Source organism: Dasypus novemcinctus, chromosome 10, assembly GCF_030445035.2.
Source record: "Dasypus novemcinctus isolate mDasNov1 chromosome 10, mDasNov1.1.hap2, whole genome shotgun sequence".
NCBI lineage: Eukaryota > Metazoa > Chordata > Mammalia > Cingulata > Dasypodidae > Dasypus > Dasypus novemcinctus.
In genome coordinates, this window is record NC_080682.1 from 61,698,189 (window position 1) to 61,715,336 (window position 17,148).

The 17,148-nt window shown below is 41.5% G+C and overlaps 1 protein-coding gene and 1 long non-coding RNA gene across 10 annotated transcripts in view; one reads left to right on the forward strand and one right to left on the reverse strand.

The window, feature by feature from the left end:
- The window catches only part of MPPED2 (metallophosphoesterase domain containing 2), a 182,501-nt gene that overhangs the window by 156,393 nt on the left and 8,960 nt on the right, over positions 1–17,148 (forward strand). The gene's annotated exons all lie outside the window — the stretch shown is intronic.
- On the reverse strand, positions 12,151–13,085 carry LOC139439847 (uncharacterized). The gene is made up of 2 exons (XR_011649928.1): positions 12,955–13,085; positions 12,151–12,295 (listed from the first exon to the last, which is right to left on the reverse strand). It is a non-coding gene; the product is annotated as an uncharacterized lncRNA (long non-coding RNA).

Here is a 17,148-nt window from a genome sequence, read left to right on the forward strand (position 1 = left end):
GAGAGCTGACACAGCAAGATGATGCAATAAAAAGAGACACAGATTCCTGATGCCACTGACAAGAATACAAGCAGACAGAGAAGAACACACAGCGAATTGACACCGACTACAGACAACTGGGGGTTGGCGGGCCGGGAAGGGGAGAGAAATAAAAATAAATAAATCTTTAAAGAAAACCAATACTGAAAACCATTCATTTAAAAAGAAAAAAAAAAGAGTTACACAAATGTCTCTCTTCCTAGAGTTTACATTCTAGAGCAGGGGTTCTTAACCAGGGATCAATGGGAGGGTCTGTGGAAAGATTTCAGGGGATCTGTGAGCTTGAATTGAAAAAAAAATCTACTTGTTATCTTTATTTTCCCTGGCCTCTAACTGAAATCTAGCATTTCCTTCACTTATGAATGTATGCAATGAATAAATTACAGTAGTATTAATTTCACCTGACTGGCAAAGGGATCCTTGAAAGAAAAATGGTTAAGGACCCCTATTCTAGAGAGTAAGACAGATACTAAAGAAAATAAATGAGTAATTTATTTAACATGGCGTGGATGGAAGCTCTGTCATCACTCATCGATGGATTATATTGTCAGTCTTAGTTTGCCAGAGCTGCTATGACAAATGCTATACACTGGTTGGCTTAACAACAGGGCTTTAATTGGCTCACTGTTTGGGAGGCTAGAAGTCCAAAACTGAGGCAATGGCAAGACCATGCTTTTGCCCCAAAGTCTGTGGTGTTCTGATGCCAGTTTGTGACAATCTTTGGAGTCCTTTGGCTTGCATCTCTGCCTCCTGTCAAATGGCAAGCTCTATTGCAACTTCTGATTTCCACTGACTTCTCTTTTCTTCGCATCTCTCTCTCTGATTTCAGCCTTCCATGCTGACCCTGTTTCAGTTTGGCCACACCTAAATAGGATCTTAGAATATCCTATTCACAAATGTGTCCACACCCTGATAATACATCTTCACAGGGTCCTATTTACAAATGGGTTTACACCCACAGGAACTAAGAGCTTAACTTTCATTGGGGTACCTGATTCAATCTACCACAGTATAGATTTCTGTATAAAAAATTCCATCTCATCACTCTACCCACTGAGGCACAGAGGAAGAAACTGATACACAAAAGTGTTTAGTAACTTACCTAAGGTGACACAACTGTTGATAATTCAGAGGCAGGTTTAAAACCCAGGTCTCTTGGTTCCTGTTCCTACTTTCTCTTTGCTGCTAAACTGAGCATGCTTTCCTGAGCTCTTTTCTCCTGCATCTTCTTAGGGGGAAAGAATATGAAGGTTACAGACAGTCTGACATGAGACCAAATCCCAGCTCTGCTGCTTATTGGTTTAACCAACTTGGATTAATATGGTGGATTTGACAGTTGTTGGGAGAGGCAGAGCTGGAAATTCAAGTCCCCAGTTACTCTGTCCTACAAAACTGACCGAGATTCCAGTCTAGGCAAGAGATGTGAATGATGGGAAGTCAGGCTGTGTTGCCGAGAGTCTGCCACTGCACATGGACTTACAAGCTTGCCTGTTCTTCACCTTTGTGAAGGTTCTAGGAAATAAATAGGTTTTTCTGTCTCCCCATCATATGCTTAGCTGGAATCCTCAGAAATGGCATAAGCTTAGTGTGTGTTTTAGGTATTCTTCCAAACGTATCATCTCTGTTTGAACATCGTTGCCACTGATTCAGCATTTTCTATTTTAGGCAGAGCCTTCAAAAATCTGGCTCTTAGAAATTTTCAATTGTTGAAAAAACCAGATGACACTCAATACTGTTCATTACAACTGCTTAGGAAGAAGGTATTTGACTAGTCAGAAGCTGTTGCCATTTCACATTGGAGATGATATGCCACCAGGCAGAGAATAAAAAGGTGACAAGGGTAGTAAAATGCAGCAATAACCCATTTTCCAGAAAACATAATTCTGATCTTCTTACTTTCTAAAAACATTGGCACCAACAAGGAAATAAGCAGAATTTTTTTTTTTTGCAGAATTAATCACTCACAAAACATAGAAACAAGAGCTCCTTAGGAACTCACTCAGAAACTGTGCTAATTTTGATTTAATTTATGATTCTAACACACTCTGCTAGCCTTAGAGGAAACTGGATGGCAAATTTAAAGGAGAAATAGAAATGCTGCACCTGTAGGCTCTGGGAGCAAACAGATCTCAGTTTGGATTCCAGATTTCCCACTCTGATGTGTGACCCAGATCAGATGATTTAAGCACTGCATGCCTTGTTTATCATCTGTAAAACAGAGAAAATATGTATTCGTATCTCAGGGTTGTTGAAAGGCTAAAAGGAGCTAATGTACTAGAAGCCCCTGGTGGAGTAAGTGCTCCTTGCAGGTAGCTATTATGCCTATTGTCATTGTTTTGCTGATGGTGGAGTAACAACAAAATAAAGTTCTCCCTTGTTGAGAGTTTCCTATATGCCAGACACTGATCTAGTATAAAGTAGGTTTTCACTAATTTAAACATCCCTCTTACCACTCATGGTAGATTGTGTTGTTTCCATGCACTTTGACAATCCTGAAGGCTAAAAAAAGTACTGTTTTTCTAAAGCTTTTTAAAAAATTAAGCTTCTTTAAAAATAAAATAACATAAAATAAAAGAAAGAAAAAAAAAGTACTGTTTTTTTTTTATGCAGAACCAGAAATTTACCTGAGCTTGTATTAATATAGAAATAGAGTTTTAAAATATTGCAGTGTCTTTAAGGTAAAGTATTGCTCCAGGATAATAAACCAGGGTCATCTCTCAGTTTGGGTGTGCCCACCGTAGAACCCTGCCCTCTGGGGTGAACCCCCAATGTTTCAGGAGCACAGCCCCACCTCCTTTTACACCTCACCTCTGCTGTTTAGGGGTCTGTGGTAGCTGTGCTGGTCATGGTAAAAGGAGCAGTTGGGGAAGGGAGAGAAGCGTAATGACCTTGTCTCCTCCCCCTGCCTTCTATGCTGCTGGGGAATCTCCAGCTCCTCCACTATCCACCCTGCCCATCAATTCCAAATCCCTTGCCTCCTCCTCTTCAGCTCACCAGCTGCTCAATGTCCAGGCATGTCAGGGAGAATAATGGTGTCCCAAACATGTCCAGTCATAATCCATGCAACCTGTCAGTGTGTCACCTGATGTGACAAAAGCAACTTTGCAGGTGTGATTAAGTTAAGGATTTTGAGATGAGGAGATTGTCCTGGATTATAAAGTAATCACAAGGGTCCTTATAGGAGGAAGGCAGGAGGAGGGCCTGACTAAGAGGAGATGTGATCACAAAAGCAGAGGTTAGAGTTTGTGGGGCCTTGAAGCAAAGAGAGCAGGTGGCCTCTGGAAGCCTCTAGAAGCTGTAAAAGTCAAGGAAATGGATTCTCACCTATAGCCTCCAGAAGGAACCAGCCGAGGCAATACCTTGTGAGACTGATTTTCGTCTTCTGATCTCTAGAACTGAAAGATAATAGAGTTGTATTGGTTTAAGCAAACTTCGTGGTAATTTGTTACAACAGCAATAAGAAATTAATATTCTTGGATAAACTAAACCTGATTTCCTCCAAATTGTGGATGAATCTCTTTTCAGCATTGTTTAAAAAAGAACCATGCTTGGACCTTGTCTTTCCCTGTAGCAAAAGAGGGACTCTTATAACCATTAGAAAATTTCCAAATCCAGTCTCAAGAAGACCCATGGCCTTGGGACATGAGAGAAAGCGACCAACATAAGAAAAGAAGGGTGGTGATGGGGTCATATGGACCTAGACCTGCTCTTTGGACAGTGTTTCACCGTGAGTTTCAAGATTTGTTTTCACGGTTTATTTTGGCATGGTGATTAAACACAGGTTTCTCTCTGACTTTGGAAATCTTGAACATCTCTGTGTTTCAATTTCCTCTTCTATAAAATGAGATTAATCATGGAATCTATCTCAAAGAGGTGTTGCAAGCATTAAATAACTTCATGTATATAAGCCCAACCCAAGTTGGAGAGGCAATAGCATTTCTCACACAAATTAACTACAGAACCCGTTTTGATCCAGAGCAGTCCCAGCAGATAAGCTCTACTGGACATTGTTTGGGAAAAACTGCCCTAGAAAAATACTCTAGAAACTTCATTTCTGCTTTCTCCAACTCTTAGTCCCTCCCCCTGGCCTTTAGAGCCAGCATTGTACTGGAGATTGGGGAGTCACTATAACAACAGGGCAAGGAGAGTTGCATGCCCGGCCGGCATCATCTCAAGTTGAAACTCCTAAGGCCTCTTTGCATGTTCATATTGCTCTAGGCACCGATGAGGCTTTAATCATTCTCATTTTCCTTGTTTGTCAGTTATCGTATGAATTAGGTTGGCTCCCTGGGCCTAGCCTAAGAACCTAGCATTGTTTCCATACCTTGACACTTCACAAATTGCAACCAGTCAATTCAGAAACAAAGTTTCTAAACCTGGGATTGATGGGTTCAATTTCCAAGTTATGCTTTTCATTTGGGAGCAAATAACCTGGACTTAAACATCCAAATGATTATTGTGCTTCTCAAAGTAAGCAATTTTCAAAGAGGAATTGGAGTCGTGTAAGTATCTTAATACAATGGAAATATATACTTCGGATGAATCCATACTACTGCGTGTGTTGGAAGAAAAACCAAAAACACTATGGTGTCATTACTTACATGGGCACACCTTGTATAAACATTGGAAATGTAATTTCTGGGGAATTTCATTTCATGAAATCAGGCCCAGCTCACATAAAGACACCTTTCAAAAATGAAATATAACACTTTCAGTTAAGCTCAGGCTTTTTTGTTTTGTTTTGAAAGCTATGGAGAAGTAAACTATAATCCTCTTTATTTTTAGCAGACACCTCTAGAAAACCTTGAATAATGCTCTATTTATAAAACAGAGTCTGCTTTCCTGCAGGCTTTCTTAGAAATAAGGGGAGAAGCAGGAACCAAGTATCAGAAAAAATGAAATGTTTCTTTTAAAGATTTCTTGAATTCATCAGCAACTCAACAAAACAATTGACCCGGTTTTGTTTTTGACTAATGAGAGGTCACCTGGAGATTGATAAATTGTGTTTAATATTCTGACTTTTAAGTAGATCGGAACCAAATGTGTAACACCTGAAAAAGGGAAAGTGAAATTTGAAATGAGAGGGCAGCCAGGCTTTTATAAGAGTTACGCTGCTGAGTGAGACAGCAAATTAATATCTAATTCTTCTGGCTAAATTATTTCAATATCACATTATCTGGAACCTTTATAATTTCAACATCCTTTAAGGCATTAACAAAACAAAGAAAAAGAAACCTTGGTTGAGTAAATTCAGTTGCTTGGAAAGATTCTAGAAACTGAAAGTAAGTGACCTGGTACAACTCAAACGTATTGTAGTTTGCAGGTGGATTCCACCCTTCTCCTTTAGTATTAATCAATTATGGATCATGCTGTTCTAATCTTAATAATAATAATTAATAAAGGCAACATTTATTTAATGCTTATGTACCAGACACTTGGCTAAAAACTTTCCCTGAATTAGTTCCTTGAATGTACTTGACAATGTATCCAACAAAGCAGATAATACTCTGATCTTCATCTTAAGAGATGGACAACCTGAGACTCGGAGAGGTGCAGCCACTTGCCAAAGTCCACACCTCCAGAGAAGGTATTAGCGCTACTTCAGAGCCTGGTCTGCCTGCAGAGCTGCGCTGTTAGGGGCTTTGCGGTTCCTCATTGAGCCACCACCGAGGTGCACAAGGCAGCTGCTCTGTGCCAGAGGCAGCGTGTAGCGCGATAGTGCCCTTCTTCAGTCAGAGGGTGGTCTCTCAGCAGCCCTTTTTATTATAAAAATTCATATTATAAAATTAAAGCTTGGGAATCCAAGGGAAAACCCATACCTTCCCCTTGACCAAAAGGATAGCTTTCTTGTATTTCTTCGCATTTCCACCAGACATGGCTCAACCAAGCCAGTTTAGGTGTAACCTCCCACATGTGGCCCTCTCACCTTGTATATATTTCCACTTCTCACCCATTCGTCTATTTAGCTGGCCATGTGCCTATCCACTTTCATGTTCACTTGCAATCTTCCCTCTATACAAATACTTGTATATGGTAAGAGTTCAGTAAATGTTTGATGAGTGAATGAATGAACATACCTACACACAGGTATCATGTAGATTCACATACATAGTGCAGGGTGCACTGGGGGTGACTTTTTCAAACAATATTTCATCATACGGAATGTCTGTATTGCTTAGTAATTAATGTTTCCATAGTGTATGTTTTATTGGATATTCCAATAATGGTAATTTTCTTAACCATTCCTTATTTTATGCAGAGTTTAGGTTATAATTGTTTTCAGTATTTCTCAGCTATAGTGAAAAACTCTGTGCATTAACAGTTTTACTTCTTTTTGGGTTATTTCCTTAGGATATAATCTCTAAACGGGTATTAGCAAATCAGGGTACAAAATTGTATGAACTGTGACAACCTGTCTGGTATACATACTGATATGAACCACATATGGTTTTAAATTTCCTGGTAACCACACTAAAAAGTTTTAAAATGTAAAATTTGTTTTAATAATATATTTAATTTAACCCAATACATCCAAAACGTTAGTATTTAAACATGTAGTCATTTAAAAAATTGGTTTTATTTTTACATTCTTTTTTTTTTGTATGAAGTAACCCAAATCTTGGAGTGTGTTTCACACCTATTTCAGCACAGCCCAATTCAAACAAGCTGCATTTCAAGTGCTTAGTAGCCACCTAGTAGCTATTAATTGTACAATAGGGCCTATGATACATGCAATCCAGTATTTTTAAATGGCCTTTGATTTTTAAAAACTGTTACTTAGTGTGTCTTGCCCCATCCAAACTTCCAATCACGTGTATTATCTGGATCATTTTCTGTGATGCATATATAAACTATCTGGCTATTTTTCATGATTATTAATATTTTCTTGACCTCTGTTATGTCATTATGCTCGATTTGGAGGACACCAAGATAAATAGGACATGGCACACAATCCAGTGGGCAAGATAGACACACCCACACTACAGCTTTGACTCAAATGCTTCTTGAAATGAGGTGGGATATAAATTAAAAAAACAAAACCCAAAAAACTCACAAGCTGGTAAAATAATGTAGAGTATGATCGGTTCCACAAGTGAGGATTAAACAAAGGACTAAGGGGATTGGGGAAAGATTCTCAGGGAAGATATAATTATGACTTGCTCCTTGAGAGCTCAGTAGAATTTTAATGGGAAGAGATAGGAGAGAAAGAGAACAGTTTTGCCTGTGACTGTCTTGTTATCCCAACCAGATGGCAGGTTGGTAAACAGGGTTGGACATTGTTTTGCATTGTATTTAGATCTCCCTGGAGTGCCTGGCAAGTGCTTTGCAGTGGAAGGTGCTCAATAATGTTTGCTGAGCCCAATTAATAATATATGGTTGGCTGGCACACAGTGCAGGAGACACCCCAGTCTGTCTGCTTGCTTTAACCTCTGAATTGAAGGGGCAACTTAAGCTTTTCACTCATTCTTCTGATTGTGTGTACTGCCAGTTTGCAGTCACAGCTTTCTCACTTTACTAAATCGGTCTGGACCGAAACTACTCTTTTAGAGCCAAAATCGTAGATAAATGGGGCCAACACTTTAACTTACATCTGACCTACTTGTCACTTATTCCAATTCCTGGAAGAAGCTTTGCAAACAGCACAAATAGGCAACACAGACAACCAGTGAATGGGAATTAGGAGACTTCATCAGGTGACGTTTTCCTGTTATTTACAACTTACTTATACAAGCATTTGTTTGACAACCTTGCAAGTTTCATAGGAATTATTATCCCCACTTCAGAGTTAAGGAAACGGGAGTTCAGAGAGGTTAAGTGACTTGCTCAAAGTTAGAGAGCAAGTGATTTGGAAGAACTAGGACTGGGCCCTTGTCTGACTTGCAGGTCAGCACTCTTTCCGTTATTCGAAACTGATGCCACCAATATCTAAACGTTATCACCCATTGTTTGGTATGAATCCACTTGATTCTTTGGTATCCACATTCTTAATCTGAGAAATAGAAGGTAAATTTTGTGGTGATGTGAAGAAGATAAATTAGCAAACAAAAGCCGAGAGATGATGTTAATACTTACAATGTTAACATTCACAATGATAATGACAAAAAAGAGCTACCATTTAATTCTTTATATGGAGCCTACATGCTGCTGAATGCATTGCATGTATTATCACATTTAATCCTCAAAACAAACCTACAGGTTGGTATTATCATCTCCATTTTATAGAAGAGAAAACTGAGATGAGACAGATGAACTTACCAAGGTCACATTGCTAGTAGAAAGCACAGTTGGGATTTGAGCCCAGGCCCTTCTTCTGCCTTCTAATTCTGTTTTCATAACTACTGTATGACAAATTTCTATCATTCCAGCTCAGCGGTAGGTGGCCTTGGGCAAGTGACAAACCCTATTTTTGTATTCTCTAAAACCAATACCTTGCCCATCTCTTCATTGTTATCATGACCTAATAAATGTGGACATAATTTGGAATACATACAGTTATATGTACTGTGCATATACATATAATTGTACATATATATATATATATAATGCCTGGCTCCTAGTAGATTCTCAGTAAATGTGTTGAATTAGTTGAGTGAATGATGAAAGATTCTAGTTGCTGAGGATGCCTTTCTATTCCTGCAAAAGGAAGGGGGAGGGGAGAGAAAGAAAGCAGGCCCTACATCAGTTTACAAGCAAGAATCTCCCAAATTCACCAGTGTTTCCATCCCACCGGAGAAACCCTTTTGCTGTCAGGGTAGAGTTTCCATTTGCAGTTAGCCATTTGGAGATTTTTATATTGAATAATTTTTTTTCTTTCCAAATAATGTAAGTTCATTCTAGAAAAGGTAGATAATAGAGACAGATAAAAAGAAAGAAAAAGCACCCCTAACTCCCCATACTGAGATAACTGTTAACACGTTAGTCTGTTTCTTTTTTTCCTAAGCATTTTTTATATAACTGATAGACATGTTAATACTTTGCTTTTCCACTGACAATCAAGAAACACACGTTTTCTTTTGAAATTTTGTAAACACTCCTTAATTCAGTTCTACTCACCAATACTTAAGTAGCTGCTCTGTGGCAGATACTGGGCAGTAGTAAACAGGACTGAAGTCATTGAACTTCATGGCACATTGTTTATGTTGTTACATGCTTAATGGCTGCATTTTATTGTCCACTTATTATTCTCTTTGGATGTATTTTTAGGTGGCGGATATTCTTAACAGTGCACACATGTCCCATTGGTGTCCCAGTTTATCAGTATTATACTATACAAAGGAAATCAGCATTAGCAATATAAATTGGCGCTAACATGCACTCACACAAATACATTCTAAAGCAAACCAAGCCTAATAACATTTTGTATTATCTTCTGGGAACAGAGATTTCATCAATTCCCATCTGTTAAATTCTTGAGAGTTCTCTGTATAACTTAACAAAATCCAGCCAATCCCAAACTCGCCTTTCCTCCTTGTCCTACTTAATCTTGGGAGATTTAAGTTAGAAAAATACTTGCTACCTGGATGCTTGGGTTTCGGTACCATGTCTAAAGGGTAGGACGGGGTGTGGGGTGCGGAAGGGGTGCTCTCTGCCGAGTCTCCCGAGTCCTTGGCAGTCTTCTTGCCTCCTCCCCTGTCCTCTTCGTCCTGTGCTTTGGAGCCAGCCGGGCATGTGACACATGCTGCCCTCTCAGGATCAGACTGGACGTGGTTTTGTGTTTTATGGCCCTGGTTTGAGCTGCAGAGCCTTATTAGAGAGTGCACAGAAGGAAATATGAGGAGACCTCCCCAGACAAAAGACCTACCAAATATGCCCCAGGTTACCTCCTGGCCTGGGGGCCCACTTTGTGCTTGGAAGTGCTGGGTTAACTTTCAGATCAGTCTGATGTTTCCCAGAGCCTGAAATTGGGTTACCTAGAAAGAAGGGCAGAGTTTAAAGACTTCAGCCCAGGAAGACTTTACCTGCAAAAATGTTTGTCTGTGGCTTTGTCCTGGAAACTGTGTTCAATCTTATATTCCCATGATCTGCCTTGCCAGAATCTGACTCCTATCTGGCCTCAAGGTCGTGTCTGTTGAATGAATATAAGTCCCTGGAAGCATCTTACTGAGCACCACCTCACTGGGTTTTCAACTCAGTAACTATGCACTTCACAAAGACGGGCTTGGCTCCCTATCTGAGTCTCCCCATGGCCAAGCTCAGTGCCTGGTACATACTGGGCATTCAGAAACCTTTAAATAAAAAGAAGGGGATGCTTCTTTTCATTACTTCTCCTTCACTCTATCCGTCAAGCCTCCCTTTTGCTTTCAAAACTTGGATGACGGGTGTCGCGACTTCAGTCTTTGAGTAAGTCTGCCTGCCTGGGGTTAGACTTCCAGGCGGCTCAGTTCAGCCACCTCCCTCTAGCCAGGATGCTGAGTCTGAGCAGGCCTGGCCCTACTTCAAACTGAGCGCTCCCTGGTGCCCGGTCCTCTGATTTCCTCGACCTACAAAACAAAGAGCCACTTGTGTAGGCACCGGAGCATGACCAAGATCTGCTTGACCTGCCCACCAAGATCGAAGTTCTGCCACGGGCTTTTTCTCTGCCAGGTCAGGCTCTCTTTGCATGATGGATGGACATAGTCCCAATCATTGTCCTGTGGGAAGGAAATGATTCAAAATCTTGCTCTTCCTGCTACATATTTGTTTGTAAAATTAGAGGCAGCTGTGCTATAGGAGGGCTGGGCAGACCCTGTAACATTTTTAATAATTCAGAGCACACCAAGTTTGAAAACAGGTCATAGTGATTGGTTTTTCTCCCCTGGTTCCTGAAGCAAACTCAGCTTACAAAGCCACCCTTCCAGTGGGGGGAGGGTGGGGAGGAAAATGTCTAACAGCAGCTTAATTCTAATACATCTTCCTTATTAGTTACAAAAAACACAGTTGGTGTATTTGTAAAGACTGCAGCATGTGCTGCCTTGCTTTCAGCAGTCTGGGTAAGGAGCTCATGGGCCCCAGGTGACTACCTCAGGTATGATTTGTTCCTTTCCTGTTCACAGCACACAGACCACGTTATTCACCCAGGCCTGCCTTTTATCAACACAGATCTCTTTTCATCCCAAGGACCTCTTAACTGAAGACCAAGCTGCAGTGTCGTAGTAAAGAGAAAGAACTAGACAGCTGGTGAGGGAGAAGGTGGCATGCCCTTTGGCTGCAGGTGGGCCACTGCTTTGGGCCAGGAAGTCTTCCCAGGCAGCTGCTCAGGGGGGGGTAAATCTTGCCCTGAAGTTAAGTTTTCCCACCCTCCCCTGGCATTGTCAATTGGTGTGTGTGTCTCTTTTCTGCACAAGGTGTGAAGTTGCTCCGCAGGCTATTGCAAGACATCTTTTTAATTGCACAAAGAGTAACTTCCAGGCTGCCACGTAGAGGAATCTGGAGAGGTGGCTGGCTTCTTAAACAAAATCCAGAGCTAAGAAGAGGAAGCGAGGCACAGAGCAGGGAGCCAGGCAGGTATCTGCCTTTCATCTGGATATTCAGGATGACACATCTGGTGCCAGGGTAACTGCTGTTTCTAACTGATGGGAAGCTTTGCAGTCAAGGGAGGGCTGAGCTGTCAGGTGAGCCAGAGATCAAGAGTTATCGTGACAGCTTGATGGCATGTGAAAGGCGCTATGAAGTGCGGTGTGATTTTAACCAGCGCTGGTTAAATTAGCTTCTCTCGGACCCAGTGTGATGTACAGTCAGAAAGGAGCCGATGGTGGGCTGTGAGTGCCAGGCATGAGGAAGGCTGAAATTCTGGAGGGCCACCATTTAGGAAAGAAAGTGTATGTGAAAACTAGTTCTCGGTATGTGAGTTTTGCTTAATGGTGGTGGCATTAATTAGTAGCTTGTAGATTCTTCCAGGGAACCTTTCCAAGCTCCCTATTATAAATATTCCAAGGACTCAATGTAACCTCTTCCCTGAACTTCCCCAATTTAAGATCTTGTCAAAATCTAACCACCTGTACTAGCTGGCAAAGCAGCTTTGATTAAGTGTTTTGCCCTGTGCTCTCACATTCTTCAGAATTGCCTATGCAAGACAGAGTGAGCAAGCAAGCAAGCGAGTGAGTGCCTCGAAGAAAAACTTCCACTCAAAAGTGAACTGAGGAAGTGCCTTTTAATAAGTAATCAGCCAGAGGAAATCACTTTCTGTCTGGCCATCTAGTGATATGTAGTCATAGGGGATTTTTCAAAAGCCTGGAGCAGAGGGTCCATGGTTTGATGTGCTCTTGCTTGGGAAATTCTAGAGAGAAAAACGATAGGATTAGCAACTGTGCATGCACGCTTGTCTGTATACATACATACCTGTAAAAAGCTACTCTAGATCATATGTAAATTTAAAACTGCACATTAGCACTTATTCTGTGCCAGTCTTCAGCCAAAGATTTTACATAAGTCATCTCACTTTATCCACATAGGCAGACATTGTGTTTTCCATTTGAGAAAGGAGGAAACTGAGGCTCAGAGAAACCAGTAAGTGGCAGACCCAGAATTTGAACATGGGTGTGATTCCATAATCCATGCTCTTGACCTCTGCTTCAAAAGCAACAATGATTGACTTTGTTTGTCAGGGTCTAAGTGACACAGCTAGGATGGCAGCTCTTTCCTCTCCACAGCTGTGTGCGGAATCCCCAGTGGAGTCCACCCCAGGACTTCCAAGCAGTAATCTCTGTGGGCAGCTCTCCGGAGATCTCATTAACAAAAGAGTCCTGAGTCTCTGGCACAGCCTCCCCAGGACCAGTCCGTTGGGTATTTATGGACTCTGATCAACACCACGGCTGTGAACCTGAAGGCCCACCTGAGCAAAGCAAGCACCGACTTCATATTTCCAAATCCTACCTTCCCGGGGCACGCCCAGCCCCCACTGAAGTTTGGGGTGGGGCAGGGTAGATAGCCATTTACCTGTCCGCCTCTCAGATTTATGGTCCAGCAACTCCCTGCTGCCTGCTCGACCACATTGTGTACTGCAAACACAGATGACCTTTGCGGCAGTTTCATCCCAACCTGCTTCAATATAGAAAACCAGTTTTGTATTGACATTGTTTGGAATGAGTCCTGCCTGCGTTTTAACTCCCTCACTGCCTGCTCCTGGGATCTCAGCCTAAAGAGGCCACGGGACTCTCATTTTAGAGTGCAAGAGGGAGGGAGCTTGAAAGCATCCCCAACTTCCATCCATCTGAGTCCGTTGTCCAGTGGCTTCAAGCTGAAGGAGTTGCTCCCCTTCCTTCCAGGGTTTTCTAATCCCTCTCTATGAACGGGTGGGTTGGAGTCTCGGACTGGCCCACTGGCAGTAGGGTGCTTTGTGGACATTTTCTTACAAGTTGGTTCCCATGTGGTATTTGTTAGTCACAGCTAATTGTTAAGTCCTTGGCTGAGGCAATAGACATTGTTCTCTTGGTTCCCTCCCTCCTCCTTCCCCCTCTCACCCCCCATTGCTACAGTACAAAACCCATTGTGGAGCTCTGGAGGTTGGCTGTACACATATTTTCCAGTGAAACCCTGATGGGATCACTGCTGGGGTTTTGTGTTTCAGGTTTAAACTCAACTGGGTAAAGCATCATTCATTGATGCTGACACATTCAGTCTCTGCTCTGTGCAGATTTCTTCCACACTGGACTTGGTCCCTCCCAGGCAGTCAAGTTAATTCACTGACAGCAATTCAGAGTACTTACTTAGAACATTGATAATCTGCACAGAATAATAGCATATTAGGATTTTTAGAACTCGAGAGAGTGAGTGCCAGGTTTTGCCAGGTTGACTCAAAGGTATGTGTGTGTGTGTGGGGGGGGGGCATAAAGATGAATTAGAGGAGGAGGGGGCGAGTGAGCTAGGCTCTGACTTCCTTTTTTCCATCCCATCCTGCAACAACAGCACCTCTGCATTTACCTGCTTTGTGCAATGGGCTTCTGCAAAAGATATCACTTGAAAGTAAGCTTGAATCCAGTAATTGAGTCCACCCACTCATTCATTCCATAAATGAGGAAACTGGCCCAATGATGGGTCCTTCTCTTATGGAAGGTCCAAGTTAGTTAGTGAGTTGATGCCAGAATGAGAATTAACATGCAGCTCTCCTAACTTCTCTAAACCCCATGCTGGGATAATTCTGGGACCCATGACAGGGCTGCTTTCCCAATGCCTGTGTACTGTTTTGTAGGAAAAACCTTACCTGGAGTAATGAGGAAAATGAAGAGCACCCCAGAAAGACCGTAATGACCTTGTGGAAGCCACACGTTTTTACTATGATTAACTATCACACAATTCTATGGCATACCCTGGAGTTGTATAGTACACAGCCTGGGAAACTATACAGATCAGCCAAACTAAAATCAAGCTAGAATGTTTTAGTTCAGCGTTACATAAGGAAAGAATGCAGGCTTTGGAACTAGTAGTTCTGGGTTTCAGTCTCGATTCCATTATTTACTAGTCCTGGCAACATGGACAAACTATTTGATATCACTGATATTCATACTTTATACCTAAAAATAGAGATAATAATATCTAGCTCACAGTGTTTTCCTGGGGAATTAAATTTGACATTCCATGTAAAACACCAATGTAAGGCATCACAGCACTTGATAAATGTTCCTTCCTTATAACTTAACCTTTCTCTCTCCCCCTCTCATACGCTTCCCCTCTTTTTCTCCCCCTCTCCCCCCATCTTTCTTCCCGCCTTCTTACACACACATATGGGGTTCAGTCTAAATAAAAGCCAGACCTTTTTAAATTTTATCCTTAATTTGGAAACTTCTGGATTTTGTCACAAGCTTAACATTAAGCAAATGAATTTTGGGATATCTCTAGACCATGGGCTTGCCTTAATCTTTTACAGAGCACTTATAAAACTGAGCATTTCATTGGGGGAATAGGGTTGTGGGTTTCCAAGAGAAATTTCTATGAGAGAAAACTGGAATGAAAAAATTATCTCCTGCTCCATTGACTTTCTAGAGCCTCTGGGATGTCCTGGGCTTCCAGCGGCTGACTGCCCACAAACAGGCTATGACAGAGAAACCAGAGCCTCTTGTTGCACCAGCTACTTGGGTGTGCTTGGACTCTTTCAAACCGTTCTTTATTTGCCATCCGGACAGGAACACTAGGCCCAGAAGCTTGTTTTCAAAATCTTGGAAAACAGATGTTTTTGCTTATTTTTCTTTCTCTCTTGCCAAAATGCTCACTGAGTTTTTATTGGGTCCTAAACTTGTATCTTTTTTTTTTTTTTTTTTTAGCTTTTAAGACAAATCTTGGAAGAAGGTCATCATAAAATGAAGGGGATGGATGAGCATCCCGAATTAGGAAAGAGCAATTTTAGGCTCTAATGAAAGCATTTAAAAACCTTATGACAGGGAATCCTAGAAGACAAGAAAGAAAGTCCTAGAAGACAAAGAAAGACTGACTGATTGAGGGTCTACCTGGCATTATACGCAGGCCTGTGGGGTTATCCCCCTCCTCAAAGGAAATGTAAATCATTGCAGCTGGCAGAGCAGAGTGGCAGTGGAGGGGCTGTTTTGCCTTAGCATATGCCATGTACCAGATGAGGCATAGTGCCAGTCAAGGTCTCTGTATTTTATAGCCAACTCATTAGACATTTTAGGTTCTATATTAGTTTTCTGTTGCTGTTCTAACAAATCACCACAAATTTAGTGACTAAAGCACACGTTTATTTTATTACAGTTCTGTGGGGCAGAAGTCTGACATGGTTTCACTGCACTATAATCAAGGTGTTGGCAAAGCTGCTTTCCTTTCTGGAGACTCTAGAGGAAAATCCATTTCCCTGCCTCTTCCACCTTCTAGAGGCTGCCTGCATTCTCAAACTTGTGGTCTCCTTCCTTCATGGTTCCTTCAAAGCCAGCAACAGTGCACTCAGTCCTTGTCACATGGCATCAGTCTGATTTTTTCTTCTGCCTCCCTCTTTTAAGGACCCCATGATTACATTGTGCCCACCCAGGATAATCTCCCTGTTTTCAGGTCACCTGATTAGCAACCTTAATTCTAACTGCAGCCGTACTTCCCCTCTCTCATGTTAGGTGACATGGTCCCAGGTTACAGGGATTAGGACATGGACATCTTTTAGAGGGCTGTTACTCTGCCTACAGGTACAGAGGTCCATTTTACACTAAATGCATTAATCATATATGTAAGAACTTTCACTTGCAAGAAACAGGACCTAACCCAAATGAATAAAAGGAAAAGGATTTTATTGGCTCATGTACTTGGAAGGAAAAGGGTAAGTTGGTTTTAGGCGCAGCTGGATCTAGATTTCCAAGAATGTCATCATGACACTTGTTCTTGGCTTGACTTCCTTTGTGATGGTTTCATTCTCAAGCAGGAGATATCTTCATGGTGGGTGATTGCTCCCAGGCAATTCCAGACTTACATAATTCTTGAGACTCAGGATTCCAGAGAGGAACACATGACCTCTTTCTAGACAGCTCAAGCAAAGTCCTGGAGAGGACTCTTATTGGCCCAGCATGGGTTATATGTGCACCCCTAAACCAGTCACTGAACAGTGAGAGGCAGTACTTGCCTCATCCTCAACTGGAATGGAGATAGCCTTAACCAAAGCACATGTTTAAATGGGAGAGGAAGTGGTTCTTTAAAAGATATTCAGATGTTACCAAAAAGGGGGAGATAGATTCTGGGCAGCCAAAAACAACATGTATCTGTTCTACCATGTTATTGTTGGACTTCAAAACCATACAATTTATATATTGTAGTTCAGAGCTCATTTGGGTTCAAGGAATAAGTGGACACCTGATCCTGAAGAAGTGCAGGAGAGGTACACTCAGGGCAACTAGTGAGGTAATTAAGGTAGTATATAAGAATTGTACAGTGGTTAAGAGTGTGGGTTTTATAGCCATACTGCCTGGGTTCATATCTAAGATTTTGGTCTGTTTACTTGACCTCTCTCTGTGCCTCAGTTTCATCATCTGTAAAAGGGGACAAAAACAGTCCCTACCTCATAAGCTCTTTGTAAAGTTTAATTTCATTAATATAAAGGGTTTAGAATAGCTCCTGGTACAGAGTAGGCACTACTCAATAAACGATAGCTATAATAATAATTATTACTGTCATTATTACAAGGAGGTCTATGAGGATGAT